A 6,217-nucleotide genomic window follows, 5' to 3' on the forward strand; every position below is an offset into this window, starting at 1 on the left:
CCGAGAAATTAAATCCAGTGGTAAGTGGATCTTTCAAAAGCCTTTCGGCACATGACTCTTATACTCTCTTGAATTCCTACTGAAAATCTTGGAGTTTTAATTGGTCAACAGAAACTGTTTGTATTTGCATAGATAAGCCTAAGGGCGGGAGAGAACCGGGGAAGATCTGGGATTAGAAATTTTGAAATGAAGTTGCATTTGGATTACATCAAGGCAGCAAAAACCTAAAAAAGCAAAAGAACTCAAAGCTCAGACAACTGTTCCACCTTAACTATGTCCCCTTCTGTCTACTCATTGTCGCCCATGTAATATAGTGCATAGTCCTTCCTGCTGCTCCAAGAATCACCATGGTAGAAAAGAATAATAAGAGAGGCCATGTGCTAACTTCCTTTTTTTAGCCCTAAGCTCCTTAAGCAGACCTAAGTCTAAATGCCTCCGACATGTGTTCGAGAAATAACAATCGTGGGACTGCAGGAGGCTGTCTGGCTGCTTTGATTCTGAATAAAATTGTCCTTAACTCTTGCGTACCGCTAACTGCTTCTTCTCTTTTGTAATAATACCGGGAGAATGAAATCCAGTCCTTCTTCAGGAGTCCTTCTAGAACTTTCTTAGGTAACTTCCTTGCCTTTTAAGAAAGNCTTCACTTCCCCAAAATATTTACCCAAGGGCTCCTTTGCGTGGTTAGCTGCTCAGTGCATTTTTTCTTTTGGGGATGTCTTTATTGCTTCTTTAATGACTCAAAACTCAAAATAAAGACTATCAACTAATATAATTATAGGCTCTTTGTAAATAAATTAAAACATTACAAAGGTATATAATGTAGGCGAAACAAATTCCTCTCTCCTTTGTATCCTCCCCCAGATAACCACCCTTAGGACCTTTTCCCTAAAGCATTTAAGAGAAAGTTTCTTTTGCATGCTTTTCTGCATTGTGTGTTGGTTTGAGGATGGGAGGCACCTCGCTTAATGGCATAAATGTTCACGAACAGATTTATAATTAGATATGCACGTGTAGGCTTCTTGGCATTTTTTAAGAGATCTTATTTTTAAGTAATGTCTACACCCAACGTGGGGCACGAACTTACCAACCCCAAGGTCGAGAGGTGCGTGCTCTGCCGATGGAGCCACCCCGGTGCCCCTTAGTATTTTTTATTACTGGGGCTCGAGACGTTTCTGTTGATCCCTGAAATATTTTCACAGGCCTTGCTTGGAATTTCCTTGGTTTTGATGATTCTCACAGCTGATTTTTTACCCCTTGCCACATCTTTCAATTGCTTTGATTTGGTTGTTAGGGTCTCTACCTTTCCAGATTCGCTCCAGCTTTGTTCGTTGATTCAGTGTCTTTATCCTCCGAATGAAAAGCCACGGCACTTGCTGCCTTGCCTGGGAAGCCCGAGCCTTGTTCAGAGGACACCGGAAGTGGACAGACAGCATGCCCTCATTATCATGTCCCTCCCTGAGATGCCTTATAGCCCATTCTGGCTGCTGCATTGTCGACTGCCCTGGCTGTTTGTTCTTGGCTTTGGAGCCTTCCCTTGGGGTTTTTTCTATACTCTTTGGTTTGGAACTCAGTTAAGGACTCACCTGGCAAGCTCTGGCTCTGGTGTGAGCGCCTATGTTACCCTTGGAAGCATCTTACCCAGCCATCAAGGATGGGTCTGGACAGCTGGGGCCAGGGAGCCTGCTGGTTAAACTCAGCGGCCAGAGTGATTCTTTCAAAATGGAACTTGGGTAATGGCGCTCCATCTCAAAACGAGTAAAAGCCCAGGTCCTCTCATCTCAGCTAGCCTATAAGCTTCTTCGGGATTCAGCTTCCTGTTGCCCCTCTGACCTCTTTTCTGCCCTTTCTCCCCGTTGCTCATTCCTCTCCAGCCACACTGGCCTCCTGGTTTCCTGTGCGAAACAGACACCTGCGTCACTTGCTGATCCTCTGCCTAGGACACTCCATGGGTGTCTACATGCCTGGTTCCCTTACCTCCTTCAGGTCTCTGCTTGCTTGTCCGCTGTGCCCTAGGGCCTTCCTCAGTCACTCAAGAATATTGAACCCTATCCCCATTGCCCCTGTCCCCCTTCCCTGCTCTGTTGTTTTGTTTACCATTTCTCTCCACCTAAATTAATATACACGTGCTTATTTATTTCATTTACCATCTGTACATTCCCGTTAGAATGTAAGTGCCGTGAGGGGGCAATGTTCTTCTGTTTTGTTTAGGCTCTGTAAGTATCTGTAAAATGAATGAATACTGCGGGGCAGGTCAGTACATTCTGCTCAGCTTGTTCGCTGAGCATCGGTTAGATACTTGGTAGTGGTGGTGGTGGGGCTATAATAGTCTGTCCTCATGGACCCTGCCTCTAAGGACCTTACAGTTTAGTCATCAAGATAGGTGTGTACATAGCCAACTATAACAGGATTAGCACGAGCTAAGTAGCGCAGACAAAGCTCTAGGTCTAGACAACATGCTATAGGGGCAGCAAAAAAAAAAAAAGATTCTATGAACAATAACCTCGAAGGGAGGGGAAACACTTGAATCGGGTCTTGAAGGATGAAAAGAAGCTTCTGATGGGTAGAAGGATAGAGGGCGTTAGTAAGTTAAAGCATGGAGGTAGGAAGGTGTGGGTGGGTGGTGGGGTGATTGGGGTTGAGGGTAAGGCAAGTAAAGAGGAGAGGGGCTTTGGCTGGAGCTACACGCAGAAGGGAGTCAGCACAAAGCAGGGGACAGCATGTGGTTTCGAAAGCTATTTCTGGTGGTCGGTGGAGGCTGGACGGCAGAGAAGTGGTGGGGATAACCAAGCGGATGTGGGGAAGCCAGTAGAGACTGTTGCTGAGATCTTGGCAATCCAGAGAGCTGCGTGGGCTACTTTTGTGATAGTGGAGCAGGAAGAAGTGGGTGGATGCAGTAGATAGTGTTAGAATACAATCGGGAGAATTTGCTGATGGTTTGTTATGAGCAAAAGGGAGGAGGTGCAGATAATTCCAAGTCTAGAGGGCCAGCTCCCTAAGGGCACGTAGTGTCATGCACCTAGCCAGCCAGCAGAGGTTTTGTTGCCATGACTGGGGTATCAGGCTCTGTCCTGGGCACTGGTGAGGCGGAGAAGCCTAAGACATGAGTTTTGTCCTCATGTTCATAGTCTAGTGAGGGGGGGATCTCTTTAGAATTCAGTGTGATAAGCTCAGTGATAGAGCTAAATACAGGGTGTTGTGGAGAGTGGTGAGCGGAAGAGGGGTGCCTAACTCATCTGACAAGCAGGTCGAGGGGAACTTACATCTCTTTGTAAAGTTTCTGTCTCCGTAGCGCCTAACACAGTGCTTTCGACATGGGAAATATAAGAAATGTTTGATACGTGCTGAACTCCATTAATGAGAAGACAGGATGAGGAGGGTATGCGTGTGTCCGTGCATGCGTGCATGCGTGTGTGTGTGTGTGTGTGTGTGTGTGTGTGTGTGCTGGGGGGGGGGGCCACACAGCAGANGCGGAAGAGGGGTGCCTAACTCATCTGACAAGCAGGTCGAGGGGAACTTACATCTCTTTGTAAAGTTTCTGTCTCCGTAGCGCCTAACACAGTGCTTTCGACATGGGAAATATAAGAAATGTTTGATACGTGCTGAACTCCATTAATGAGAAGACAGGATGAGGAGGGTATGCGTGTGTCCGTGCATGCGTGCATGCGTGTGTGTGTGTGTGTGTGTGTGTGTGTGTGTGTGCTGGGTGGGTGGTCGACACTGAAGATGATGAGTTGCTTTGGACATGTTGAGTGGAGGCGCTAGAGAGTCGTAGTTCTGAAGATGTCCAGCAGGTCGTTGTCATTATCGACTTGGAGTCCGGGGGAGAGCTCACATGCTGGAGGCCGAGCCGGCTCCGGCAGGTCCAGGGGCCCCTGAAGGTTGGACAGTGTCGGCGAGAGAGAGAGAGAGTGAGAGAGCCCCGTGATTCTTTCTGATCACCAGGCAGGCATCTCTGTCCTGACATGACATCAGAAAAAGGAATTTTTACAATGGATAACTCTTTGTGATAAGATGCTTTGGAAAGTGTACAGAAGCAGGTTTTACAGAAATATTCTTGCAGAACTATTCCAATTATAGTGAGGTTAAGTAAATCTTATAACTAAAGATTTAGCAGGGTATTCTTAGTAAAAGACAGGATACATTATTTGTTCTAAGTTAATCACGCTAAGGTTAGGTCATAGGGTAAGTGTATAGATGGGCTAAGAGTCATTCTGTCTGGCTCTCAAATGAATGTTTCTGAGTTGGTTAATAAGTTGTTTGTGGAAACCTATTTGATGCTGAATGTGTGAACACCATGGAGGCCCTAAATGTGTCAGCCTTTTGTTTGTGGGTAATGCTTTAGCTACTCTTATCTATCCTCATCCCAGCCACCTGTAAGGGAGGGTGTTTGCAGAAAGTAGGCCTTGGGGAAGGGACTGCCATACATCACCAATTAGGAGAAGGTGTAAGTATTAACTTAAGTTCTGCCCTTATCTGTACCTTAACTCTAAATTAGGCTCTTTGTCTCGGGGCCAGGCTCAGTTGTAATTCTTGTGTTCTTAACCCCCTAAGTCTTGGATCTGCAAGGCCCTTAGGAAGAGCCTTTTGACAATCATCCATAGAGCTTTCATCTAAAATCTCTCTTGTAAAGGCAGGAATATGCTTTTCCTTATGAGGTATCTGTTTTCAGAATATTGGTCTGATATGGAATATTGTGAGGCCTGGTCAATACCAGCACAACATGAGCCAGTAGTAGCAGGAGATACCAGTTTTCATTTCTCATGGCAGGAGCTGTGCAAACACTGCCATTTCCTTGCTGTGACTGCCACCCATAGAGGCCGGTGCGGCTCCCGGCACTCACAGCCGGAGATGAAACTGACAACTGACCGTGTAAAGTGGCAGATGATAAAGTATAAAATACATGGCAGATTATCCGCGGACAGAGAGTGTGCTCTGGCTGGAGAGGTTGGAAGTGGCTTTGTGGAGGAGGTAGGGGTTGAGACATGTAGGCTGTGGATAGGTCCAGACGAGAGGAGAGGACTGTCGAAGCCATAGTGAGTGATTGGTTGGGGATGACCAAAGCCACAGAGGATCTGTGGTAGGACTGAGCAGAGTGAGCTTGCCGGTGGTGGAGGAGATAAGCTTGCTGTAACGCAAATGTCCACTTGGGAAGGAGGTGATGAGTCTTTGTTGGCCTGAATTCTTGCCCATCCCCCCTCTTGCTGCCTCCACAGGGTGGCAAGTTGGCCAGAACCTATTTAGGATGCTGCCGAGGGACATGTTAAGTTCAGTGTCGTGTTGGTTTAGAAAATATACCTGTCAGTGTCTTCTTCCTTTCCACGAAGTTCATGCTGATGTGTAAGTTTAGGGAAGATTTGTCTTTAAGGAGTTCTAAAAAAACGATTCATAGACTAAATGCATCTTTCGTTGAAACGAAACCATCCATTGAGAGTTGTAAACCCCACGGCCACACAAACTCTTGGGTTGTTTATGAGGTTGAATCCGGCATGGAAGTCAAGAACTCCTGTGATCTCTTATCTGTTTACTCTTGGGTCAAACGTGTAACCCTGAGGTCACTCGAATAGTCTGTGATTCTGACCTTCAGCCATGGTAGCCTGGGGTACTGTTCATTCAAGCCGGTATTCCACGTGCCTTTGTATTGTCTTCAAAACAGAACGATGATGCAACCCTGGCCCCGAGCAAACCCTTGCCTCGCAGATTTTGGTGCTGCGAGAATGCTTTGCACACTCTTCTTCCCTTGAGCCAGCCTTCGACAGGAGCACAAAGTTGCCCCCGGGGAGCGGCATTTGAAGTTTGAGATTGTTGCGAGGTAACTTTTGTCTAGAAGATAATTATGGTCAAGGCCCTGGGGACAGCTTTGTCCCTCTGATCAGGCGGAGGCCGGTTTCACAGGACCTGTGGAGCCACCAATCTCCTCCTGTAGGAAGTTAAGAAGTAGACTATTTGAGAATCTCGGGCTTGCACACGCACGCACAGGACGCCTTTCAACATGAGCTTGAGGCTGAAGGTAGAGTAGGTTTTGGTGACCATGATAATAAAAGCCTCCCACCAACAATGATGGGACGTAGAAGGTGGTGACATTATGAAGCCATTGTTCCCAGTCTTGCTTGCGGACTTCCCGATTTCTTGTTACACAAGAAAAATAAACCCTTTTTAACAAAAATATTTTTTTCAAAATATTTATTTCATGAAAAAATATATATGAATAAATTAGGCA

General features: G+C 46.3%; 1 protein-coding gene across 1 annotated transcript in view; it reads left to right on the forward strand.

Moving 5' to 3' along the window:
- The window catches only part of ARHGEF6 (Rac/Cdc42 guanine nucleotide exchange factor 6), a 111,529-nt gene that overhangs the window by 42,970 nt on the left and 62,342 nt on the right, over positions 1-6,217 (forward strand). The window lies entirely within an intron of this gene.

Source organism: Crocuta crocuta, unplaced genomic scaffold (assembly GCF_008692635.1).
Source record: "Crocuta crocuta isolate KB4526 unplaced genomic scaffold, BGI_CrCroc_1.0 scaffold241, whole genome shotgun sequence".
Classification (NCBI taxonomy): domain Eukaryota; kingdom Metazoa; phylum Chordata; class Mammalia; order Carnivora; family Hyaenidae; genus Crocuta; species Crocuta crocuta.